Source organism: Leptodactylus fuscus, chromosome 1 (genome assembly GCF_031893055.1).
Source record: "Leptodactylus fuscus isolate aLepFus1 chromosome 1, aLepFus1.hap2, whole genome shotgun sequence".
Classification (NCBI taxonomy): domain Eukaryota; kingdom Metazoa; phylum Chordata; class Amphibia; order Anura; family Leptodactylidae; genus Leptodactylus; species Leptodactylus fuscus.
This window is the reverse complement of record NC_134265.1, coordinates 204937908-204950861: the sequence shown is the minus strand read 5'-3', so window position 1 is coordinate 204950861 and position 12954 is coordinate 204937908.

Genomic DNA, 12954 nt, shown 5'->3' with positions numbered 1-12954 from the left:
GGCGTACGTGCAGAAACGGCTTCTTTCTCATCACTCTCCCATACAGCTTCTCCTTGTGCAAAGTGCGCTGTATAGTTGACCGATGCACAGTGACACCATCTGCAGCAAGATGATGCTGCAGCTCTTTGGAGGTGGTCTGTGGATTGTCCTTGACTCTTCTCACCATTCTTCTTCTCTGCCTTTCTGATATTTTTCTTGGCCTGCCACTTCTGGGCTTAACAAGAACTGTCCCTGTGGTCTTCCATTTCCTTACTATGTTCCTCACAGTGGAAACTGACAGGTTAAATCTCTGAGACAACTTTTTGTATCCTTCCCCTGAACAACTATGTTGAACAATCTTTGTTTTCAGATCATTTGAGAGTTGTTTTGAGTAGCCCATGATGCCACTCTTCAGAGGAGATTCAAATAGGAGATCAACTTGCAATTGGCCACCTTAAATACCTTTTCTCAAGATTGGATACTCCTGGCTATGAAGTTCAAAGCTCAGTGAGCTTACAAAACCAATTTTGTGCTTCAGTAAGTCAGTAAAAAGTAGTTAGGAGTATTCAAATCAATAAAATGATAAGGGTGCCCATACTTTTGCACCGGTCAAATTTTGGTTTAATGCATATTGCACATTTTCTGTTAGTACAATAAACCTCATTTCAATCCTGAAATATTACTGTGTCCATCAGTTATTAGATATATCAAACTGAAATGGCTGTTGCAAACACCAAAATTTTTAGAACTAAAAATGATTAAGATTAATAGGGGTGCCCAAACTTTTTCATAGGACTGTAGATGTCAGGAATGGGTTAAATAAGAAAACTAAAAGGCTTGCTAATTTAGGATCCTTCTTTGAGGATACTGTTTGGAAGCCAGAAGATATAGGGGAAGATTTATTAAAATGGCCTAAAAGCAAAACTGTGTTGGGTTAGATTCACACAAATGAGGTGCAAAACAGAAGTGAAAAACATACATTTCACAGCTGTCTTGCACTGATGAGGCACCTATTTTTACGAATACTCCATATATTTCAGTGTATGAAGTGACCTGTAAAAATGGCCAAAAACAGGACATGACCTATTTTTGCATGATTCATGAGAACTGACCTTTTAAATAATTATGTGAATAGTCCACATATACTGACATTGAAAATAAAGCTACCTTGTGACTTCTGTTAAAAAATCTGTCGAAGAAGCAGAACATTTTAAATTTTAAAAATTAGGAATTTTTCCAAATTTTCACCAAATTTTTATTTTTCATAAATAAATGTAAAGTTATTGACAAATGTTGACAAATTGACAAACGTGTCATGAAAAACAATCTTGAAATCCAAAATGAACACATCAGATTTAAAAAAAAAAAAAAAAAAAAAAAAAAAGCAGCTTGTTTTGTTACAAATTTTGCTTTGGTTTTTTTTTGGAGCCAAAGCCAGGAGTGGATTGAGCAGAATTTACAAGTATAAGTACTTTCTATATATGTCCCAATATTTTTGTAGCCATTCTTGGCTTTAGCTCAAAAAATGCAGCAAAATCTACAACATAACAAGCTGGGTTTTTGCAACATGCGTTTCCACAATGGGGCCTCAAGCGAAAAGCAATTTAACTGCTTCGCGACCGCCCACTGTAGATTAACGTTGGTGCGGCATGGGCTCTGTGCTGTGCCGACGTTAAAATACTGAGCCATCTAAAATGGGTCTCGGGTCGGCTGTGGGCGGCATTGGGAGCGGGTGTTAGCTATATCTGATAGCCAACACCCTGCCCCGTAACCTCCGCTTGGAGCTGATCTCCGAGCGGAGGTTTTAACCCTTTGGATGCGGCGGTGAAAAGGGGGTCCTAAACTGTGTTGGGGGTAAAAAAAAAAAAAAGGGGGGGTCATATACTGTGTGGGTGCCATAAAAAGGAGGTCATATAATGTGTTGGGGCAAAAAAGGGGTCATATGCTGGGGGTAGCACAAGAAAGTGGTTTTATACTGTAGGGGACCATAAAAAGCAGTCTTATAATGTGGGGGCAAAAAAAAGAGGGGGTCAAAACTATGGGGGGCCTTTCTATAGTTTGCCTCAGGCAGCAGAGCGGATCGGTTCAACCTTGTATATATACATAATGTGTTACTGTTCATTGTAACACAAACCAATATTATAGATTTCTACAAGGTAATTTTTATTTAATAATTTAGTGTATATTATCACCCTAATTTTTACTAGGCTTATATTTAGAAAACAATATTACATTTTAACTAGTTACTGTATTTGTGAATTTATATTCCCTAGCCCCCAAAAAGAAAAAAAAAACAAAAAAACCCCAAAACATAAATATAACAGTAAGTCTCTCGCAATTGCGGATCCTTTCTAGGCCTCAAGAGAACCACAACCTCCTTCACTGAGTCTGGCAGGCATTTCTGTACTTTGGCCTCATTAAAGACATCTAGAAATATGTCCTTAAATTTCTTAAAATCAACATTTGGTGCTCTGTGAGTTTCCATCCCAACAGTCTTTGAGAGGCTATGCCATACAGGTACCTCCACAAAAGGTCTGATTTCAGAAATTTATCGACTGCAGTCCTATCCAGAGGGATGATCTCCCCTGAATCATAAATACATGACTCGTTGGACCAAGCCCCTGAGTAAGCATCACTCACCAGCTCAATGGCAGACTGTATGGTCACGTGCAGCTAAATCCTCCACTTTCATAACTTTTCATAAGACTCAATATAAAAGATTTTGATGTACTGGTACCATACCACAATTCTTCTCCATACTCTCAGACCTAGTGTTCCCTCCTCCTGCTCAAGATGCCTCTCGGAAGTGGGAACATTGTTCCATATCTTTTAGAGCTACCCTCTGATTAATCCCTTTTGGTTGGAAGTTAGGCTGGTCTTACACAACCGAAATTTAAGACAGCAAATGGTCTGCAATTGCGGACCATTTGCAGACCCATTGTATTTAGTGCGGCTGCCTCTTACACCACCGTATATTTTATCTGTGGTGTGGCATGCCGTAACAGGGGTCCGCACGGAATACCACAGGTCCGCAAAAGCCGTGAATTCACGTCAGCGCGCAGGAGAGAAGAGAAGACGACAGGCGAGGAGCCATAGCAGACACACGTCACAGAAGAACAGAAGACATGTCCCAACATTACGTGGAACAGCTCATCACCACGGTGCAGGTAAGTATGGTCAGGAAGGGTGATGGGGGGATAGTGATTGGCTACTAGGGAATGACTATTGGGGATGGGGGGATAGTGATTAGCTACTAGGGAATAACTATTGGGGATGGGGGGATAGTGATTGGCTACTAGGGAATGACTATTGGGGATGGGGGGATAGTGATTAGCTACTAGGGAATAACTATTGGGGATGGGGGGATAGTGATTGGCTACTAGGGAATGACTATTGGGGATGGAGGGATAGGGATTGGCTACTAGGGAATGACTATTGGGGATGGGGGATAGTGATTGGCTACTAGGGAATGACTATTGGGGATGGGGGGATAGGGATTGGCTACTAGGGAATGACTATTGGGGATGGGGGATAGTGATTGGCTACTAGGGAATAACTATTGGGGATGGGGGGATAGTGATTGGCTACTAGGGAATGACTATTGGCGATTGGGGAATAGGGATTGGCTACTAGGGAATGACTATTGGGGATGGGAGGGGATAGTGATTGGCTACTAGGGGATGGGGGAATAGTGATTGGTACCACAATCTTGTTATCACTTTTGAGCAACTTGTTAACACAATACAGTAATATTACATATGTTTTTATTGGTCATAATCAAAAACATTTACAATATTTTTCAGGAACGTCCATTGTTATGGGACAAATGATGCGAAGACTTCCTAGACAAAATAGGTAAAGACAGAGCCTGGGAGGACATAGTCAAAGTCAAAGTGGGATAATGCGTCAACTGTGAAGCGTAAAAAATTACGTAAGTAACAAAGGAATAATATTGCAAAAGTCAACAAACTTTTTACATTATCATATCAGGTGAATAATTCCATTTTTTATTTTTTTTTTCCAGTTAATGAATACAAGACTCGGTGGAACACATGCCGAGACCAGTTTCGACGTGAATTAACTGCAAAGGGGATGTAACATCTCTGCCTGTTCGGGCCCCTGCACCACCCTCTGCTCGTGTGCTGCGGCGCAGAAGGCGCGTGCAGTTTGATAATCTGCGTAAAGTTTTTAGTTGCACTGTGTGCTCTAGTCCTTAATTGGATTTGCACCACACCCGTCTTCTGCCAAGGTTGCCTCTGTCCATTAAGTGGTTAATCTGGCCTTGCCCTTTGATTGACAGCTGCCTTCCTGTGAACTCCATGGGCAGGTTCTTCCTCCCTATTTAGCCTTGGTTCCCATTCACACCAGTGCTTGTTATTGCCGTGCGCATACCTGCTCTTACTGTACCTGTTGCTTATACTATTATACCTGACCTTTGGCTTTTCTCATTGACTATTCTCTTTACTCCGATTTGGCACTGCATCGCTCTCCTGTTACCGAACCCTGGCTAGCTGACCTCCCTTTGTTGTTGTTCGTCTTGTCTGCGTTTTGTGTTTCACGTATTCAGGGAGGGTTTGTCCTCGTGGTTGTCGCCTATTACCTAGGATAGGGCCTGGCAATAGGAAGGGAAAGCGGGGGGCTTCAGCTTAGGGCTCACTGTCTCTTGTGCCCCTCCCAGGGTTTAACCGTTCTGGGAATTGCTGTCTTAGCAATTCCATTACAGGGGAAGAGTGGAGCCGGTTGTCGAACAAAGAAACCATACATGTATACCCAACAGTTGATGTTTCTGAAAGAAGTAATGGAAACTGGAGAGTAAGTATATAATATACACTGTATAATTGGATCCATGGGTTTATGCCACGTATGTGACTGGTACTTGACTAAATTGTAATTGTTTTTCAGAACTGTTGACAATCTGGAAGGTGCTGTTGAGGAGTCTGAGGCCAAAGGTGTACTAGAATTTTTGCAAGTTTCCTTGCCATCACAAGCTCCTTCATCTGCAAGTCTACAGGAGGCCAGAAGTCTAACAAGACCAACAGGTCGTGGCAAGAAAAGAAAAAACACTGGTGGGACAGGCATGGATACACGTGCCATGCTCAATGTACATGTCCTTTCCCCTTGACGAAGGCCTCTGTGCCGAATCGCGTTGGGATATTGAAGAATAGGGACCGGTCCCCAGGTTGTCTGCATTACGCTATCCACATGGGTAAGCTTTGAGCCATCCTCCGCCTCTATGCTCACACTCTGATATGGATATTTAATTGTACTGATATGGATATCTCGGAATATGGTTCATGTTTTATATTGGAGGTACTTGATGACCTTTATGAAGTGACTTAAAGATACTCTATATATTTCAGTTGTCCTATTGTATGTAGTGATTGACTTGTGGTTACTTGTAAATGCTGTCACCTATTATGTTGTTATACTTACCTCCATATGTTATCTAGCGATATTTGGGGACCCGATTCTATCTGGAACCCTATTCTTCAATTTTTCTCCTTGTACTTGCATATTTACCCTTTTATGTGTGTCCATATATTATTTAACCACTTCAGTACCGGGCCAATTTGTGATCCAGGACCAGACACATTTTAGGTTTATTTTGTATGTGCGGTTTTGAGGGCTGTAACATTTTCCTCGTATGTCTCAGTCAACTAATTTTTGCGTCTTTTTTCGGGGACACATAGGGCACATGTACAATATGAGTCTAAAGCTCGGAGTGGTACCTCAACCGTGGAAAACATCTTGCGTGGTACCAGTCCCAAAGAAACCCAACCCGATGGGCTACAATGACTACCGACCAGTAGCACTGACATCTCACCTGATGAAGGTCCTAGAGAGACTGGTCCTGACACACCTACACCCCCTAGTGAGCTCCGCTCTGGACCCCCTCCAGTTTGCCTATCGGCCGGGCATTGGGGTAGATGACGCCATCATCCACCTTCTTCATAGAGCTCTCTCTCACCTGGAGAAACCCGGGAACACTGTGAGAATAATGTTCTTTGATTTCTCTAGTGCTTTCAACACCATTCAGCCAGGTCTACTGAGGGAGAAGCTGAACCTTGTTGGTGTGGACCATCACCTGTCCAACTGGATCCTAGACTACCTGACAAACCGCCCTCAGTATGTGAGAGCTCAGGACTGTGTGTCTGACACTGTGATCTGTAGTACGGGGGCACCACAAGGTACAGTTCTTGCCCCATTCCTCTTCACACTGTACACTGCTGACTTTAGGCACAACTCATCCAGCTGTTACTTACAGAAGTACTCCGATGACTCTGCTATAGTCGGCCTTATCACTGATGGCGACGATAGGGAATACAGAGACTTAAACCGGGATTTTGTTGAATGGTGCCAGCAGAACCAGCTCAGGATTAATGCTGGGAAGACCAAGGAGATGGTGGTGGACTTTAGTAAACGGAGAGGTGCTCCGACCCCGGTGGAGATCCAAGGAACATGTATTGAGATAGTCAGGACCTATAAGTACCTGGGCGTGCTCCTCAACAATAAACTAGACTGGGCTGATCACCTGGAGGCGCTGCACAGAAAGGGCCACAGCAGACTCTACCTGCTCAGGAGGCTGAGGGCCTTCGGAGTCCAGGGGACACTTCTTAGGGCCTTCTTCAACTCTGTGGTTGCCTCAGCCATCTTTTTCGGTGTGGCCTGCTGGGGAAGCAGTATATCAACCAGGGACAGAAATAGACTTGACAGGCTGATCAGGAGGGCCAGCTCTGTCCTGGGGAGCCCCTTGGACCCAGTACAGGTGGTGGGTGACAGAAGGATACTGTCTGTGGTGACCTCCATGCGGGAGAACAAATCCCACCCCATGTATGGGACCCTGATGGGACTTGGCAGCACTGTAAGTGACCGTCTGCTTCACCCCAAGTGTGAGGAGCGCTATCGCAGGTCCTTCCTTCCAACCGCGACCAGGCTGTATAATCTACATCAGACCAAATGAAGATCACTCCGCACAGAGAACTAATGATTATGACGATGACCATGAGGTCTTCCTCTTTTCTCTTCTGTTTTTTTTTCCTTAGCTGCTATGGCCTCCTATTATATCTTCTCTTCTCAGCTTATGTGTGTCTACGTCTGTAATATATTACTCTGTATTATCCTGTATCTGTATTACTATGCTGCTGTAACACGCTGAAATTTCCCCAATGTGGGACTATTAAAGGATTATCTTATCTTATCTTATGTTATCTTTATTTTCGAATGTGTTTTAATTTTTTTTATATCCAGGAAAATATAAACAAAATAGGAGGGAAATTGTATCTGGTTTTCAATTTTATTTTATTTTTTTAATTTAATAACACAAAGTGTCACTGAAAAACTTTATAATATCGTTTTTCCTCTCCGTTACGGTAATTTTTATTTTGTATGGTGTCATCGGGGGTGGGGCTATAACCTTTAATAACGGCGTTTTATTAGCGTATTATTTACTTATTTTTTATTATTATTTTATTTACATTTTTTTAAAACTTTTTTTATTATATTTTTTTTTTTTTTTTTTTTTTTCCAGATTGTGTCCCCATAAGGTGATAAGAGACCTTTGGGGACATCTGATCACTTATTTTTTTTGTACTTGAGGCTGATTTCTCCTATAACTGGGGCTGCTACATTTAACCCCAGTTACAGGAGAAATACAGCCTCCTGCACGCTGTATACACAGCTTACTGAGCTGATCTGGGGTCCTGTAGGACCCAGCAGCTCTTGTAAGACTCTTCTCCCAGCGGATCACGTGTCCGCCGGGTCAGAGGGCAGCTGATTTATGGCAGCGTCCATAGCTGTGTATACAGCGCTCATTGAGTGCTGTATACACAGCGATCGAGAAGGCAGGGGAAGTAATAAATCTGCCCTGCCTTCTCTCTGGGAGCTTCGGCTGAAGTTACAGCCGGCTCCTATTGAATGCAGCTGCACGATCTCCGTGCAGCTGCTGTGTTCTGACTGGACGTACAGGTATGTCCTGTCAGAACAAGGCAACCACTTCCCGGACGTATACAGTCTATGGGCGGTCCGGAAGTGGTTAATAAAATTTTCTTTGATATGAAACTGTAATATATTTTTGTGTTTTGTACAAAAGAAAGGTGTCATACTTACCTTGTTGTTCTGTCGAGTTTATGCAAAGACGCAGTGAATGGAGTGCCAACGAACATTTTGGCCTAATGGTGGCAAGGCACATGGAGAAGGTCCTTCTAGAATGCCAACTCTTGTGCCAGTCCACAATCATCACGGTTCTTAACATGTTCCAGGGTGAGCAGGATCCAAAACAACTTTCTATTATAATAGACCAGCACAGGGACAGAGTAGTGTCCGGTCCCATGCCACCCCAACAACAGTTTAGTCACTTTGACCGTTCACAACACCAGTATTCGCAGGAAGGTGGGCTGTACTCCAGTCAGGGTCAGTATCAGCAGCAAAGGATACAATACCAGACTTCTCATCAGGGGCATGGACATGTCAGGCAACAAGTTGACACTAGGCATCTGTAACACTCAGGAGGGCCAGGACTGATGTCACGGGTAGTATGTCAGATGTGGCCGGCTTGTAGAGAGGCCGTTGATCCCAAATGTGCACAAAGCCTTTTTGATGTCCCCGACTACCCGCCCCCACGTGTTACCTGACAATGACAACAGACAACCAGGTCTCAGGGGTAGTCATTGCTCTTTTTACTAGCAGGACGAGGTAATAAAAATATACAGATGGAGTAATTCTTCACTTATAATACTGTGATCCTTGCAGGTAGTGTCCAGTTAAGCAGGTGATGGAGCTTGGAGCAGGAATACTTTGGGCTTGATTAACTAGTAGTTGCTTGGGTAGTTAAACTTGTATATACTTGTAAGGAAGGCCTGTATCCAGGGGGTTAGTTCTCAACAAACTGGGTACATGTATGAAGAAGAGGAAATAGGGGTGTTGACAGTAGGAGACCCTCAAGTTCTGTCAGACTAGCTATGGGCTCCTTAAATATAGATTTGTCCCAAAGACTTACTTGCAGAGAGATATGTGCAGAGTTCCCACATGTGTGGATAACAGGTCAGTATACTTTAGTACTTGCAGACTTGGGGCTTCAGAGGAAAACACTCTCTGAGAAGAGTCTTGAGCACAGAGGAAGAGACATCTCTGGTTGAAGTGCACTGATGCTTGGCTAACATGTCCAACTCTGCTCCACATGTGCAGATCTCTGCACACCCACCGACCAACAGGGTTTCCAACACTCTCCAGAGAGGGCTGTAACTCAACTCCTCCTCCAGGACAATCAAGGGAGCTTGATTGGTTCTGAAGGTCACCTGATCATACTGGACACTCCTTTACATTAGCACACTAGGATGATGCAATCACAGACATAAATTAAAATGGGCAGGTGCAGTTCACAAATCATCCACAAGATGGTGAATTAATAGACCCCTATGTGTGCTGGCTCTTGTGAAATAAATATACATATTAAATATATAGGAAGGAATGGGGAGATACCTCTTTACTTCATATGCAAATATCCATACCATCTCGGTCTGCAAGGACTATTAAAGGGAATGGGACGAGTAGTACTTAGCGAAGGGGCGGGGCTTAGTGCCATTCACAGGCAGAGAGCAGGCACGGAGAAGACCTGCTCTCTGCCTAAGCGTGAGGGGAGGCTGCTGGAGCAGTGCTGCTCCAAGTGGCCTTCCCAATCCACCGCTCCGTGCTAAGCCAGTCCAGGACAGCTTATCCTGGACTGGCTTAGGTAAGCATAAATGCCGCCCTCCCTGGGGCCCTGGCATAGCGCCGCCTGAAGCGGTCGCTTCAGGTCGCCTCATGGGAGGTGCGGCGCTGCTCTCATCTATTCTATTTTGGAAGACATGGCAATAGACTCAATTGTGTACAGCGTGGGCAAGAATGAAAAGGTGAAACACAGTATTGGGTACCATAAACATAAAACCTATGCTAGTATGGTTGAAATGGCAAAGTAATTACAAATCCATAACATATAGCTACAATGTATGTTCTACGGGTTGAAATGACGACACATGAAAATGGGGACAAAACTAAGCTACCTGGGGTGATTTGAGCAATTATCAAAGGGTTACTTACCTGAGCGCCCACCGTAAATGGATGAAGTGCTCAAAAGTCGCCAGGCAGCTGAACAAGAGCAGGTCAGGATAACAGAACTGTCACAGCAACACAGAATAAAGCCACAATAGATGTGCGCTTGGGTTGGAACTATGTAGTGACATCATTTTTATTTTATTTTTTTTTTGGGGGGGCAGGGGGCGTATGTTGTTTTTTTTGAGGATCCGCAAAAAAACTGGTGCGCATGGTGCCTTGTGGATTCACTTTGCGGATGGGCACGGACGTCTGCGGAATGAATTTTTGGAGTGAAATTTGTGTTGCGGATCAGCAAATTGCAGACAAGCAAATTGCGGACTGTAAAAACCACTACGGTTGTGTAAGACCAGCCTAAAGACCATGACTAATGCACTCTTCCTGAAGGGCGTTCCACTAGATCCTTTAATCTACCTTCTTAACCTACTCCCCAGGCATCTGGGTAAAATGACTTCTAAACTATTTTTGTATATATGCACTGCAGCCAAAATTCTGGAGGCTCGCTACTGAGGAGTACTTAGCCTCCCAAAGGCCCTGCCCTAGTAGCTGGAGTTCCCTGTAGTCCCACCAGCGGCACAATATGGGGTATTTTCTGCCCCTGTGTGCTGGTAGGACAGGCGGAATTTTAATTAGCCAAGTTGAACACCTGGCTGGTCCCTATAAGAGGGCACCAAACCCCTCCCCCTGCGTGTTTTTTTTCTGTCCTGTGCGAAGACAGGTGGGGAGGACTTGGTGTCCTCCTATAAGGACCTGGACTGGGACTTACCTAGTTCCTGAGGTTTTTTTCTTCTGCAAGGAGGAGAGATGGGAACGCTGCTACACTCCCCCCCACACCCCTTTCCCCTCCGCACATCTCCTACCTACTTGCAACCTTTTTTTCTAAAAGTCGCCATATTCTGACAGCCGTAACTTTTTTATACGTCAGTGTACGGGGATGCATAGGGCATCTTTTTTTTTGCGGGTCGGGTGTACTTTTTAGTTCTACCATTTTCGGGAAATGCTATTGCTTTGATCACTTTTTATTCAAATTTTTATCAGAATCAAAACAGTGAAAAAACATTGGTTTGGCACTTTTGACTGTTTTTCCCGCTACGGCGTTTACTGTACAAGAAAAATATTTCTATAGATTTGTAGAGCGGGCGATTTCGGACACGGAAATACCTAACGTGTGTGTTTCACAGTATTTAAGTACTTTTATATGTGTTCTAGGGAAAGGGGGGGGGGGGTGATTTGAATTTTTTATGCTTTTTACAAATTTTTATTTTGCATTTATTTGACCCCCTAGGGGTCTGATCGCTAATGCAATGCATTACAATGCTAATACATTGCAAAATATCAGCACTTCTATTTCAGGCTGTGTAGCATAGCCTGCAATAGAAGCAATGTAATGACAAGCTGGGGAGCCTTCACAAGGCTCCCGGCTGTTATAGTAACGTGAAGTCAGCCTCGGAGCTTACTCCGGATGCCAGCAATCACCAGGAAAATGGCACCTTGGTCAGCTTTGACCGAGGTGCCGGAAGAGTTAATGCCTCCAATCAGTCAGGGGACCAATTGGAGACATTAGCGCTGGTTGTCTACTGCGTAAAGCAGTGGACACCCGGTGGCTATGGCGGCCGCCTGGCTCCCGGGAGGTCACCATAGTTACACACCCGGCATGCGCTGTACTAGTACGGCGGATGTCGGGAAAGGGTTAAGGATGTTTTAGTATTTATTACCAGGAAGGGTATAACTTACCGTATAGGACCTTTTCCTTGGTATGCTACCATCTCTTTATGCTTTTTCTTTACTCCCCCTGCTAACACTCTTACCCATCCTGATCGCAGGATAGGCAGTTTCTTCGTTGAGGTGCTGTCATGCGGTATGTGTAATTCTAAAGATTTTTTTATACACATAGGGGACTTGAACCAGTGATCTCCTTCTTGCTGGTTCAGTAGTATACATTGCAATAAACATAGGCAGGGTCAACTGGGTATGGGCATCCGCAGGAAGACTGTTAATGGATATCCGCACCCCACTGAACATGTCGTGAGGGAACCCAAATCGCAGGCCCCTAAAATGCCACAGTCTTAACATACGTCATTGGAGCTTAGCTCTGAATGCTGGCATTAAGAGAAAAGTCGCAGCCAAATATATTAACTGATACTCTCCCAGCCTATTGCTTCTGAGTACGCACGAAGGATCTGCCATAATGGTATGCCAGAAAGTGGGAAATCTGAACCTCTGGAACCTCACTCAGAGGACTCCCTAGAAATTCTGAGAACTTAACCCAGATCCCAGAAGTAATCAACTTCCTACCCTTCAAAAGGGTCTTATTGAATTTATCAGAAAACCAGGCCGTTAAATGAAGATGGTTGGAGCTAGGATAACAAATGGGACCCTGCTTCAACAGGGATGGACTCTCTGGAAGGATCCATGGGTCTGTCACTGACAGGATTCTTAGGGAATAGAACATGAAAGAAGAAATCAAGATGACCCTTGCCTGATCCTCCATAATCTTTGTCCTTCCCCATTTCTGATGGGGGAACTGGCACCAACACCATTTTTTTTTCTAACTCCACCACTTCTAACTCTAAAGCTGACTAGACGGAGGCCAAGGACTGGGATCTCGTGACTTGGAACCTGGGGAGAGGAACAAAGAGAAATTCTAGATACAACCGGCTCCCCACAGTCTCTAATATCCAGGGGCTTAGGGAAATTTTAACCCAGCCTGGGAGGGGGAGGAAAAAAAACCAAAAAAAAAAACCTTTCATCTTCCTCCCACCTGACGTCATTGTTAGGAAGGTTTCCCATCCCTATCTCATAGGGTCTTCTCTAGTCTGACCAGACCCTTGGTCTGTTTGAGGAGTCCCTGGCCCTGTTGGATCTTCAAAAAGGACTATGTACTCCGCC